Source organism: Chlorocebus sabaeus, chromosome 16 (genome assembly GCF_047675955.1).
Source record: "Chlorocebus sabaeus isolate Y175 chromosome 16, mChlSab1.0.hap1, whole genome shotgun sequence".
NCBI classification, from domain to species: domain Eukaryota; kingdom Metazoa; phylum Chordata; class Mammalia; order Primates; family Cercopithecidae; genus Chlorocebus; species Chlorocebus sabaeus.
This window is the reverse complement of record NC_132919.1, coordinates 76,218,230-76,232,207: the sequence shown is the minus strand read 5'-3', so window position 1 is coordinate 76,232,207 and position 13,978 is coordinate 76,218,230. Positions and strand designations below refer to the sequence as shown.

At 51.5% G+C, this 13,978-nt stretch overlaps 1 long non-coding RNA gene across 1 annotated transcript; it reads left to right on the top strand.

Annotated features, from left to right (window-relative positions):
- Positions 1–238: 238 nt before the first annotated feature.
- On the top strand, positions 239–8,939 carry LOC140708794 (uncharacterized). Its single transcript, XR_012088998.1, has 3 exons — positions 239–556; positions 757–960; positions 6,054–8,939. It is a non-coding gene; the product is annotated as an uncharacterized lncRNA (long non-coding RNA).
- Positions 8,940–13,978: the final 5,039 nt, after the last annotated feature.

The window sequence follows — 13,978 nt, the reverse complement described above, 5'->3', positions numbered from 1 at the left end:
CTCCCCTGTCTTTCCTGGCTTCCGGGGCTGCTGGCCATCCTGGGCATCCTTTGTCTTGCGGCTGCCTGGCTGCCATCCCCGTCCCTGTTGTCACTTGACCTTCCGTTCATGTGCCTCTGTTTTCTCTCCTTATACAGACCCCAGTTATTGGACTGGGATCCACCCTAACTCAGTATGGCCTCAGCTTAACGAATGACATCTGCAGAGACCCTAGTTCTACTAAAAGCCACATTCTGAGGCTTCTCATGGACACGAGTCTTTGAGAGACACTGTTCTGCTCCACGCAGGGAGGGAACTGGGATCTGGAGGCATTGCATTTGAGGTCTCGGGTTTCCTCTTCCGATGAGCAGCCTCGTCCGGGCCCTGAGGCAGGGGTGATGTCTGCGACTCAGGGTCTACACCCTGCCTGCTGTGGAATCTCCGTCACAACCGCAGGTGCTTTGGAGGCCGGCGTACGGGCCCTGCACACGCTGAACATCACTGGGAACACGGACACACCCCCCTTCTAGGAGAAGATAGAACACATCGTTGTGAACATCGAGCTGAACACCCCGTTGTGAGTATAATTTTTTGAAGTCCCCAAAGCAACGGGACTGCCCTGGGGAAGACGGAGGCTGTGATGGGAGTGTTGACCCCCGTGGGAGGTGAACCAAACGGCATGTGGGCGCTCAGGGTGGAAGAACGACGTAGGTGGTCAGTGGGCCACACCCACATCTGGGCTACATGTCACTAAGGTGCTGTTCTGTCTCCACGCAGCCAGGCAATGCACAAAATAGGCCATCTGGACTATAGTGGGGGTGAACATCCAGCCTGGAGGCCCTGGAACAAGCCTGCTGAGAGCCTCCAGTTGGGGGCACACACGGGCGACACCTGGCCTAGTGATGCCCCACCTGGGCTGCACATTGAGACCACTGGGGAACTTTTAAAGGGCTGATGTCTGATTTCTCCAGGGATTCCAAGGTGAGTGGGAATGAGGTGAGGTCTGGGCTTGGGGGTTTTAGTGTTGGTCATCCACTGTGACACTGAGAACAGAGGCTCTTTGTGGGTGAGCCCTTGAGGAACCCGGCTGGCCGGGCCCCTGGGTCTAGAAAACTTGCCTTTCCCAGAGCCTGCGGGTGGTCCCAGGCCTGTACCTCTGGCCCCGCTCTCTGTTCAGGCCGCTGAGCAGGGCTGATCCACGTCCTTCAAACAGCTGGTCAGATATTTCAAACCAGCTTTCATAGGCTTTTCCATGGGAAGGGGATGTCTGCTTGCTAAAGCCAGGGGCTGGCTTAGCATGAAGTATGTCAGGTGCGCTGGGGGAGCTGTGATCTTTCCTGGGCCCCGCTCTGCTCAGCACAGCCACCTCGGGCAGGCACGCAGAGAGGATGACCAAGGCCACCAGAGCCCCTATGGCTAGGTGTGAAGGACCTCTGGGTGCTGGAATCTGCACTTGTTCTCATGTAGTGCTCAGCCCCTAGAGGACTTGCAGGTGGAGTAGCTGAGGACAAGTTCCTGGGGAGGAGAAAGGCCTGGCCCTAGGGTGACAGATGGCAGTGTCACCCCATCCAGTCCCTCATGAGCTGTGCACACTGGGCATGTGGCCCCCTGCAGCCTCTGTTCCACATTTTGAAATGAAGGGGGTGGAGGGTGGTGTGCACGGTCCCAGCACATCATTCAGCATGGAGGGGTGTCAGTCATAATAATGATGAAAAATCCCTTCTAGAGGTCCTCACCTCCATGCATGGTCCCAGGGCATTCACCAGGTTGGCAGTTGATCTAACCCCCCCCACCCCAATAACCCAGAGTCAGCGATGCCTGTTGCCTCCACCCCAGCGCTGTGGGACTAAGGCCTAGGCAGGTTCAGTGGCTCGAACAGGTCACCTGGTAGGTGGGCAGGTGAGCAGACGCCCCCGGCCACCAGGCTCACCGCCTCCTGGGCCCACTTGTGAATAGAACAGTGCTCCTGTGTTCACTATTGACCAGGGTCCCCTTTCCACATCCACTCACACCTGGGGTTCGCCTAGGGTCCCATACCTCCTAGGGTCCCTCTGCAGCCTCCACTCACAACTAGAAGCTGAATGACCTCGGTTCTTCCAAATGACCTTTGGAACGACCGATTGTCCTGCTTTCTTCTGAAGACTATATGGCACGTTATCAGACCAAACCAGAGCTCCTGGTTTTCGGATCTGGGGATGAATTCCTTAGCACAGATAGAACCGTGAACTTCTATGATCCACTGCTGCCTGCCGGTGATGAGGGGACAGCCAGTTCCCCATGGTCACATCCGCCTGACGATTAGACTGGGGAAGCATCTGGGCAACACAGCAAGTCTTAAGGTTTGCTTGGAAATGATCAGGCCAAGCAAAGCCGGAGACTGGAAACTGTATTTCCACATCTTCATTCAGATTCTTTTCTTTATGATTCATAAAATTAAACAGACAAACAAAGATTCACGTTTGAGTTCCAAAAATTCTTACATTCCTTTTTATTTATTTATTTATTTATTTTGAGACAGGCTCTCCCTCTGTTGCCCAGGCTGGAGTTCGGTGGCAGGATCTTGGCTCACAGCAGCCTCGAACTCACAGGCTCAGGTGATCCTCCCACCCCAGCCTCCTCAGTAGCTGGGACTACAGACACGTGCTACCACACCTGGCTAATTTTTTAAAAAAACCTTTAGTAGAGATGAGGTCTTGCTATGTTGCTCAGGCTTGAATAATCCCCCATCTAAACTTCCCAAAGTGCTGGGATTACAGGTATGAGCCATTGCACCTGGCCTCAAAAATTCCACTATTCTTCTAAAGCCCTCATTGTGTAGTGTCTGCTTACCTTTTCCCTCTTTATTCAAAATATTCCAAATCTCTGCCCCTGGAACTGCCTTGTGTCTTTTTTTTTTTTTTTTTTTTGAGACAGAGTTTCGCTCTTGTTGCCCAGGCTAGGGTGCAATGGCACGATCTCGGCTCACCACAACCTCAAAGTGATTGGAGGTTCAAGTGATTCTCCTGTCTCAGCCTCCTGAATAGCTGGGATTACAGGCATGTGCCATCACACCCAGATAATTTTGTATTTTTAGGGGGTTTCTACATGTTGGCCAGGGTGGTCTCGAACTCCTGACCTTAGGTGATCTGCCTGCTTCAGCCTCCCAAAGTCCTGGGATTACAGGTGTGAGCCACACCGCAGCCGGCTGCCTTGTGTCTTTTCAAAAGAGGAGGCTGTGATGTCCTTATTTCATGGCTATGTCGATTTCTGTGTAATTGGAGGCCCTGAATTTTCATCCTTAACATTGTCCTCTGGGTGGTCCCAGACGTCCCAGATGACTCTGATGGCAGCAGGCACATGTCCAAGCCAGCTCTCCGGCCCACATCAGGTCCCTGGCTTGATACAGGGCAGCGTCTTCCCTTTCCACGAGCACTCGGACTCTGCTCAGACACGGTGGACTCTCCACCCCGGTCCTTGGTGTTCTGATGGGGTTAGCTTCCTGGGGCTCCTGGAACAAATGTCCATGCATTGGGCAGCTGAAAGCAACAGCAGTTGATTTTCCCATGTCCTGGAGGTCAGAAGTCTGAGACTGAGGTGTCAGCAGGGCTACCCTCTCTCTGAAGGCTCCAGGGGAGGGTCCTACCTGCCTCTTCCAGCCTCCAGTGGCTCTAGGTGTTTGCTGGCATGTGGTAGCATCACTCTAGTCTCTGCTCCGTCTCACATGAACTTCTCCTCTGGGCCTGAGTCTCGAGTCTCCCTCTGCCTTTCTCTGATAAGGACACCAGTCACTGGATATGGGGTGTGCCCTAATCTCATATAATCTCATCTCAAAATTCTTAATTCTATCGGCAACAGTCCTTATCCCAAGGGTTCACGTGTACTAGGAGTTAAGACTTGGTGAATCGTTTTTCCAAGGACTCACATTCACAGGGGCCGGGGTTAGGACTTAGACCTAGGAACTTTAGGCCAGGTGCAGTGGCTCATGCCTGTAATCCCAGCAGTTTGGGAGGCCAAGGCAGGCAGATCATGAGGTCAGGAGATCGAGACCATCCTGGCTAACACGGTGAAACCCTGTCTCTACTAAAAATACAGAAAAATTAGCCAGGCGTGGTAGCGGGCGCCTGTAGTCCCAGCTACTCAGGAGGCTGAGGCAGGAGAACGGCATCAACCCAGGAGGTGGAGCTTACAGTGAGCTGAGATCGCACCACTGCACGCCAGCCTGGGCGACAGAGCAAGACTGTCTCAAAAAATAAAAATAACTTTATTGACACAATTTACATACCATGTAATTCACCCATTTAAAGTGTACAATTCAATGGGTTTGAGTATATCATGAATCTCTTAAAATTGTGGTAAGATACATGTAGCCTAAAATCTGCCATTTTAACATTTTAAGTGTATGGACACAACTTTTGGGGGGCACAGCCCACTGCAGGGATGGTTGGCTCAGGCAGGTCCCTGCCTTGGGCTTTTCTGTCCTGCAGCCTCAGAGTTCATGCCTGCATTTCCCTCTGCCCAGGCTCCAGGCTGCTGTTCCCCCAGGGGGCTCCTGGAAAGGCCTGCCCTGAACTCCAGTGAAGGAGGCCCCTGCTTCTCTGCATGGCCATTGTTCACGTCCTCCGCAGCATCCAGCACAAGTCACGCCTACCTGCCTCTGTTTGCAGACCTGATGATGTTGTTTTCCTGCAAGATACCCCATCGGGTACTCGTCCGTGTCCTGAGCTCAGCTCAGCGTATGGCAGAGTGCAGGAGCCCTGTGGGGTTTCGGAAGGAGGACAGTGAACTTGAAGGCCTGGCTGGCGGGCAGTGAGAGGTGGGAGAAGATCCTCGTGTAGTGTCAACTTTCTTAATTGAAAGGAAGTTCACATAAATGAACCATTGTTAAGTGCACGATTCCAAGTCATTTGGTGTATTCACAATGTTGTACAGCCACCAGCTCTTTGCTAGTTTCAAAACTTTTTCATCACCTCATGAAAACACCCTGTTCCGGCCGGGCGTGGTGGCTCACGCCTGTAATCCCAGCACTTTGGGAGGCTGAGGTGGGCAGATCACTTGAGATCAGGAGTTCAAGACCAGCCTGGCCAACATGGTGAAACCCCATCTCTGCTAAAAATACAAAAGCTAGGTGGCGTGGTGGCAGGCGACTGTAATCCCAGCTACTCAGGAGGCTGAGGCAGGAGAATTGCTTGAACCCGGGAGGTGGAGGTTACAGTGAGCCGAGATTGAGCCGCTGTACTCTAGCCTGGGTGACAGAGCAAGACTCCATCTCGAAAAATAATAAAAACATAAAAACACCCTGTTCCCATTAAGCACACCCGGCCCTCCGTGTCCACAGGTTCTACATCCATGGATTCAGCCAACTGTGGAATGAAAATATTAGGAAAAAATATAACTATACCACAATGAAAAATAATAGAATAAAAAACAACACTACATAACAACGATTTACATAGCACTTACACTGTATTAGGTATCGTAAGTAACCTCGATGTGATTTAAAGTGTATGGGAGGATATGCATAGGTTATATGTAAATACTATGCTATCTTATATCAGGGACTTGAGCAACTGTGGCCTTTGGTATTCCTAGGAGCCTTGGAACCCATCCCTCAGGGATAGCAAGGGATGACTGTAGCCACTCCCGCTTCCTCCCCTCTCCTATCCCCTGCTAACGGCTAATCCGCTTTCTGTCTCTACAGATTTGGTTTTTCTGGATATAGCCTCTAAAAGGAATCATACACCATGTGGCTTTTTGTGTCTGACTTCGTTCACTTACACAATGTTTTCAAGGCTTATGCAAATACTGTTTTTCAGGTTTATGCAAATTGTAACATGTATAAGCGCTTCACTCCTTTTAAGGCTGAGTAATGGCCACATTTTGTTTATCTGTGCATCTGTTGATGGCCATTTGGGTGGTTCCCACCTTTTGGCTACCGTGAATAACGCTGAACGTTGGAGTACACGACTCTGTGTGGACATATGTTTTCATTTCTCTTGGGTACATACTTGGACACTGTGTTTATCACACCGTGAGAGATTCCAGGATGTCCATGCCTTGGGTACAGGGACATGAAAAGTTGCATTTTTTTTTTTCAGAGCCATCCCCAGTGCAGGACATGCCATTGACTTCCATGAGACAAACACCTACTTGGAAATCAGTTTTTTTTCTGTACCTTTTGACAGAGCAGGAATTTCCCAGCATTTCCCAGACAAAGACAGAGGTAAGTGTTGGATATGGAGCGGAGTTCAGATATGGAGACTCATCCCTGTACGTGACAGAGATGGGGATTTACCAAGAGAGGACAGTGGCCAGCCCGAGCCTGGGAGTTTGGTTGTTGGGTGGCAGAATTCATCTGAGATGTGCCATCCTGGTGTGTCCTGGATCAAGATTTGGGGCAGCCTGGGGTGGCTTCACTTGTGGTCATCTGCAGCCTGTCTCCTCAAGTCCCCAGCCCCCAATACTGCTGGGTAATCCCTGGGCGTATCAGCCATGGAAATCTCATACCAAAAGGCCAGGCACAGTGGAAACATTTGCAAGTCCCTAGGATAACACATGGAGCCTGGGGCAGCCTGGCCCAGCCTCTCAGGCCTCGACGCTCCCACTGGGCACAGCATGGAAGTGTGTGACACCCATGGTTGTCACTAGGAAGACAGCACTCGAGTTAGGCCTATGAAGGGCAGATCGTGACCTTGGGCTTCTGTGCAAAGATGACATACTCCCAGGCATGGCCGTGTCCCTCAAATGCATTGACGTTTAGCATAATGTTTTTAAGGTCTATCCGTGTTGTAGCCTTTAAAAAACTCCAGGTGTCCTCAGGAGGTGTTAGTCCGGGGATGCCGCGAATGATGCCTGCTCACTAGCCGAACGTGACCCTGGGAGGAAGAAGGCGTACAAAGTGTGTGAGCTCTGGGAGGGAAGAGATATCTCATTGACAGAATCCCAAGGGTGTCAGAGGCTTCGAGATCATCCAGTAAGAAACTGAGGCACAGTCGATGTGGCTCTCTGGGTCCTGGGACAGGGCCTGTCCCTCCTGCCAGGGTGGTGCTGGCTCTTGGCTGCCTGCCATCTTCCCTGCCTCACTGACCCAGCAAGGCAAAGGCGCAGAGAGAGTGTCTCCTCCTTTCAGACAGCGAGGCCGGGCATCACCAGGTTCCACACTGACATGGAGCCCCTTTCCATCAAGGCTTGGCCAGCAAAGGCCTGCGGTGGAGAAAGGTACTGAGAATTGTGGAACCAGTGTAGGGCAGTGGCCCCGACGTGTGGGCATGGGGGCCATTTCCCTCCCTTTTGGGTACCTCCTTAGGGTCCGCTTGTCGCAGTGTGGCCCTGGGACTGCCTTCATGGGCATCATAGGAAAGCCACACGGCCAGGCCCAGGCTGACCATCTAATCAGAGGACAGGACCCCTCGCTTCCTGCAGACCCCGGGCAGTCATGTGGTGTCCCAGTGGGAAGAAGGGGCGATGCCCTGACGGGTGCCGAGGACCACCTCTCGCGCTCTCCCTTCCCGTGGGGGCCTCCATGCAGCTCCTCCCGGCGCCTCTTTGCAGCAGAATCTCACGAGCTGCACCTTTCTTGAGTCCCCTCCCTTCTTTCTTTGGATACTTGTCTGGTCTGGCAGTGGCCCTGACAGCTGGGCACAGGGGCCTATTCTACCTGGATCTCTTTGGGCTAGATGGTCATCAGTGATGCACACTGACCCTTTTTTATAAGTGTTGCAGTCTCTGGGTAACTTATATTTATTTTTATGGGGTCTCGTTATGATACCTCAGATGTCACCGTGGCGCAGACGCGCCTCTGGGGATGTCGGGGGCAGGTGGATATTTGCGTTCCGTTGAAACCTGTCTGCGCTCGTCAGAGGATGACCGCAAGCACACTTGGGAGGAGCTTCAGAATTGCCCGGGGCACGTGCAGCCTGGGGGTGGCACGGACCACGGAACACAAGAGGCATCCAGGAGGCAGATACAGTAGGTAGAGGCCGCGTGCCTCACCGCCTGTGAGATGCAGGGAGAGGAGGATGTTTATGTCACTGAGTCGTTCGGGGAGCAGAGTTTCTGAGTCAGTTCAGCCAGCAGGAAACACTCCTATGGTGGCTGTGGGGCCATGTTCTCCTGTTCCTGGTCACTGCAGAGGGGGCTGTGGCATCCCTCCGTCTGGAGCCCTGGCAGTGGGAGAGCTGCATCAGTGACTTCAACAACACGGCGTCCTGGGCCCGGGGAAGGCCGCCACAGAGCTGTGCTGGAGGACACGGAGGTGGCATGTTTGAGAAGGGACTAGACCTGGGCGACCTTTAGGTTCAGCCCCGCTTTGACAGGTGTGGCTCGAGGAATCCAGCGCCGGCAGCCGGGGCAGCGCAGGCAGGAGGAGCTGGGCCTCTCACTCCCCGCAGGGCCCTGCCACTCCTGCTGCTGCTGAATCTGTGTGTTCTGTTCCCTCAGAAGAAACTTCCAGTCCTTTTCCCCTGGGATTGGGGTCTCCTGGTCTCAGTCTGCAGTGGGAAACTCAGTAAGAGGCGCCCCCACCGCTTTCCAGATCCTTTCTCCAGCAGTACCAGGGGCTGCAGCAGTGGCGCCCAAATCGCCCTCAGCCTCCCTTTCTGCTGTTCCAACTCCTGGGGCGCGGCCCTCCAGTGTTCCCCTGCCGCTGGGCACCCCAGCTCTCCACAGGGACTCTTGGTGCCTCTGGACTGGTCCTGAGTGTGTGCCGGCAGCCTCTGGCTTTTGAGCCAATGCTTTCCCGACAATACCTCTGTGGGCTGAGTGGGTGGAAACTGAATCACCGACTTATGTTTATTTTCTTTTTTGCTTTTGGAATTTTTTTTTCCTGAGGTGAAATTCATATAACATAAAACTAACCATTTCAAAATGAAGAATTCAGCAGCAATTAGTACTTATATAAGGTTGTCCAGCCACCATCACAACCTGCTTGTAACACACCTCCCTCACCCCAGGAGGAAACCCGAAGCTGGGCATGGTGGTGTGTACCTGTGGTCCCAGCTAGTCAGGTCCCAGCTGCTCGGGAGGCTGAGGTGGGAGGATCACTTGAGCCTAGGAGGTCGAGGTTGCAGTGAACCGTGATCATGCCACTGCACTCCAGCCTGGGTGACAGAGCGACACCCTGTCTCTAAAAACAAAAACAAAAGGAAACTCTGACCCCAAGATCAGTCTCTCCCCATTCTGCCTCCCCGCAGCCCCTGGCCACTGCTCTTCTGCTTTCTGTCCATGGATCACCTATTCTGGGTGTTTCATGTACGTGGAATTGTATAATATATGGCCTTTTATGCCTGGTTTCCTGCACTAAGCATAATGTTTTCAAGGTTCATCTATGTTGTCACGTGTGTCACTGCTTCAGGACTTTTTTTGCCTTTTTGTTTTTGAGACGGAGTCTTGCTCTGTCACCCAGGCTGGAGTGCAATGGCACAATCTCAGCTGACTGCAACCTCCACCTCTCGGGTTCAAGCGATTTTCCTGCCTCAGCCTCCTGAGTAGCTGGGATTACAGGTGTCCGCCACCATGCCTGGCTAATTTTTTATATTTTTAGTAGAGATGGGGTTTCGCCATGTTAGCCAGCTTGGTCTCAAACTCCTGACCTCAGGTGATCCACCTGCCTCTGTCTCCCAAAGTGCTGAGATTACAGGCGTGAGCCACTGTGCCTGGCCAGGACGTTTTAAGGATGAATAATATTCATGTGTATGAATAGACCACACTTTGTTTATCCATCCGTCTTTTGATGGACATCTGGGTTGCCTCCATCTTTTAGCGACTGTGAATAGTGATGCTATGAGCATATGTATACCAGTTTTTGTTTGAGTACCAGTTTTCAGTTCTTTTGGGTGTATACCTAGGAGCGGAATTGCTGCATCATATGGTAATTCTATGTTTAACTTTTTAAGGAACAACCAAACTGTTTTTCACAACAGCTGCACCATTTTTCCTTCCCACCAGCAATGTATGAGTGTTCTAATTTCTCCACGTCCTCACCAACTCTTGTTATTTTCAGTTTTCCTTTTTTAAATTGTAGTTACCCTAGAGGTTGTAAAGTGGTATCTCATTGTTTTGATTTGCATTTTCTTTTTTTTTTTTTTTTTTTTTTTTGAGGCGGAGTCTCGCTCTGTCGCCCAGGCTGGAGTGCAGTGGCCGGATCTCAGCTCACTGCAAGCTCCGCCTCCCAGGTTCACGCCATTCTCCTGCCTCAAGACTCCCGAGTAGCTGGGACTACAGGCGCCCGCCACCTCGCCCGGCTAGATTTTTGTATTTTTTAGTAGAGACGGGGTTTCACCAGGTTAGCCAGGATGGTCTTGATCTCCTGACCTCGTGATCCGCCCGTCTCGGCCTCCCAAAGTGCTGGGATTACAGGCTTGAGCCACCGCGCCCGGCCTGATTTGCATTTTCTTAATGACTGGTGATGTCGAACATCTTTTCATGTGCTTATTGGCCATTCGTGTATCTTCTTTGGAGAAATATCTATTAAGGCCTTTGATCATTTTAAAATTGGGTTGTTCATCTTTGCTATTGACTTGTGAGAATTCTTTTATATTTCAGATGATAGATCCTTATCAGATAGATGATTTGCGAATGTTTTTTCCCACTCTATGGGTGTGAGTAGCCTTTTCACTGTCTTGCTAATGCCTTTGATGCACAGACTTATTTCTCAAGGGATTTTATTCCCACAAGGTTAAAAATTACCATATTTCTTATACCTCACTTTTCTGACAAAATCCTGCTGAAAACTTTAACAATATTGTTGAAGTTTGGTTTGAACCTTTCCCCCAATAAAACACACAGTCCTCAAGGCTTTAATTTAATTTAACAATTAATTACTTGAACCCCTGCACACACTCACACTGCTAGGGGAAGAGAGGGAGACGTGAAGACCTCTCCAATGGCACTGCCACCTAAAGGCAACATGGCTGCGTGTGACCAAATGTGTCACCGGCTGTCAGGCAATGAAGTGGTCCAGTGGAGTCACTAGGGTGGGCACGATAGTTCCAACCGACCAGAGCTGGATGCACACGAGCCTGCACACAGTCTCTAGCCCACCTCGTTTTTTTCTACTATGAAACGCAAGGCATATGTGAAATAGTCACAGATACCCTAAGGAAGGCCCCTGTTAGGTTTATGGTGCCTTCAGGGTGGGTTAACTTCATAATCACTAGACCTCCACTCTCTCCCTGAGCAAAGCACTGGCCCAGCACTCCAAGTCGGGAGTTCTGTGTGGATATTGATCTCTTCTCTGGAGATGAGCTGAGGACCAGACTGGAAGTATGAGTTGCGGGGCTGCTGGGGTTAAACGGGAAGAGAGCATGCTGGTGGGGGCTGCCAGGAGAGCTTGATGAAGGAGCAGTTCTCTGAGTGGGAGACTTGTTATTCGCACACCGAGCCTTCAATGCCTGTGACATTTTGCTCCATGTCACAGGCTCCTGGGGCCTACAGAAAGGAGCTGGAGGTGCCTAGCGTAGGCTGGGAGGCCTCCTTTTTTGAGGCGAGATCCCTGGATGCTGGCAGGGGCTGGGGGGAACGCTGCCTCCCTGGAATAGAAGAAACCTTGGCAACCCTGGGTGCAGGCTGGCCGGCCCTGCCTGGGCTGCCTCTCTTCATTCCATGGCTCTGCTTGTCAGAGGAGGAAGTTGGGCAGACAGGAGCGGCGCCCGCCACCCCAGGAATGTCAGGCGACCATCAGGTGATGGTCAGGCAGTTGTTAAACTGTCTCTCTGAAATGATCATTGGTTGCAGCTCACGCCAGGGGAAGATGGTCTCCCAGTAAATAAAAAAATGCCTGAAACTGGTGATCAGGAGCTTCCCAATAAGCTCTCGAGTTGGGTGAGTGGCCTCAAGTGTGTGCACTAAGAGGCAAAATGGCAAATGTACGAACTTCCTCTGGGGCGTTCAATGGTGAAGGAAAACTGCCCTAAAGGAGCATGCGCACAACCTCGGTGTGCCCGCTACACATGCAGTCACCCTCCTGAGTGCTGACCCACACTGCTGCGTGGGGCTGTTGAGCCACAGCCCGCCCCAAGGGAAGAACTGAGGGAGGAGAAGAAAAAACCCCAGAACCCTGCCAATGGATAATCCCCACGCCCAGGGCTGAGCGGGCACTTGCATCTCTCACGTGGCACACTCAGCCCTCTTCCAAGGCTGCTCTAAAACTTTTTCAGGAAAGGAAAGGCTTCCTTTCCCTCCTGCTCTAAAACTTTTTCATACATTCTCACTCCTGTTCTAAAACGTGCCTCAATCTCTCCCTCTGCCTTAAACCTACTTCTGCCCGGAATTCTTTCCTCTGAGGAGGCAAGGATGGAGTTGCTGCAGACCTGTGTGGATTTGCTGCTGGTAACATACTTGTGGGCAAAGCTTGAAAAACCTCTTCCTGCCCTGGGCAAGGCAGATGGGGGGCACCAGGCTGGCTCTGCCCACTGTCTCCGATATCATCCAACACAGCCAGGTTGTGTGGTCCTCTCATCTACACTCTCATTTGCCAACAAGATGGTATGGGCCATGCTGTCTTTGCACAGCAATCTGATCCCAGGGACATTCGTGTGGGTGTGTGTCCAGGAGCTGCATGTCTGCAGGTTCAGATCGCGGTCAGCTTTGCTGGAGAGTGTGGCTTCCTGCCGTGGCACCAGAGAAGAGGGCTGGCGGATTGGTCCCATTGCCTCTCATAGCTCTGTAGGGACACAGTGGCCATGTGGACTGACAGCTGGACCCTTCATAAAGATGGCCTAGAAACTTAAGACACGGTCCTGTGGACAAAGCCCCCAGGCCTGACCCCATCAGGCCTCGTGGGTCCTCTTCAGGCCTAAGCCAAGGTTCTGAAATCATCTGTAAATTGAATTTGTATTTCTAGGCCACATTCACTGAATCCTTTCCATGAAGATTTAATTCTGAGAGTTTTGTCATTCCTGAGCATTCCCTTATGAGGACTGCCAAGGGACGCAATGCCATGGGAGGAAATTTTCTTCTAAGCTGCAAGCCAGCTCTGGCTTCTGTAGTTTCTCCTTAGGATTGCAAGACAGTAGCTCCCTGTCCTTTAGGTCTTCTCCAGAAATATCTTAAAATAGCAAATAAAATAAGATATAAGCAAACAAACCTGAACTTAACAGCTGACTCGATTTCTGTGCACCGGAAGCTGTGTTTTACTCACCTTTTACGGCCCATTTTCCGGCTGACGTGTTGTCTTAGGGTGCGCACATCGAGACATTTCTCACCCTTTTTTGTAATTTCTCACCCATCTTCAAGTTGGGATCAATGCCCTTGAACTTCCAGGCCTGTGCCTGCAGAAGCTGCCCCTCCCCGTGTTTTCGGAGAAGTCCTACTGTGGGGACACAGAGCAGGAGAGGCAAAACACCATCAGCTACCATGACGTGAAGCTTGTTGCTGGACCCAGAGGATGTGAAGCGGGGGAAGGGGCGCCCAGTGCAGTCCATCCCGTGCCCCGCTCAGACCTGCTCTGCCCTCCTGTTATGTCTGCCCCTCACAGAGCCCCCTAGCTGGCAAGAATCGGCAGCATTTGAGGCCTCTTGGTGTCAGTGTCAACTCAGACTCTGGATCCAACAGCCCTGAAATGTCCGCATGCTCCCTTTTCCCAGTGTATACTCTGACACAAGTCGGTAGGTTCCTTTAGGGAGAGGTTAAGAGACTCGGCCAAGTGCAATGGCTCCCACCTGTAATCCCTGCACTTCAGGAGGCTGAGGCAGGAGGATCACTTGAACCCAGGAGTCTAACATGAGCCTGAGCAACATAGTGAAACCCTGTCTCTATGTTAAAAAAAAAAAAAAAAAAAAAAATTAAGGGACTCTATCAAATATACTTACAGGGCCACTGTGCGGCTCTTTCTTAAGGAGGCCTGGGCTCCTCTTGTACTAATGGGCTCTGGGGCTATGAAATTGACTGAAGACGCTTTTTCATTGCAGTGGCTGATACCAACCTTCTGTTCACCAGCTCTGTATTTTCCATTTTAGTGATACAGGTTAAGTCACCATGCTCATCCCAAAGGGCATTGGGCCTTCCTGTCATTGTAGTAATCATG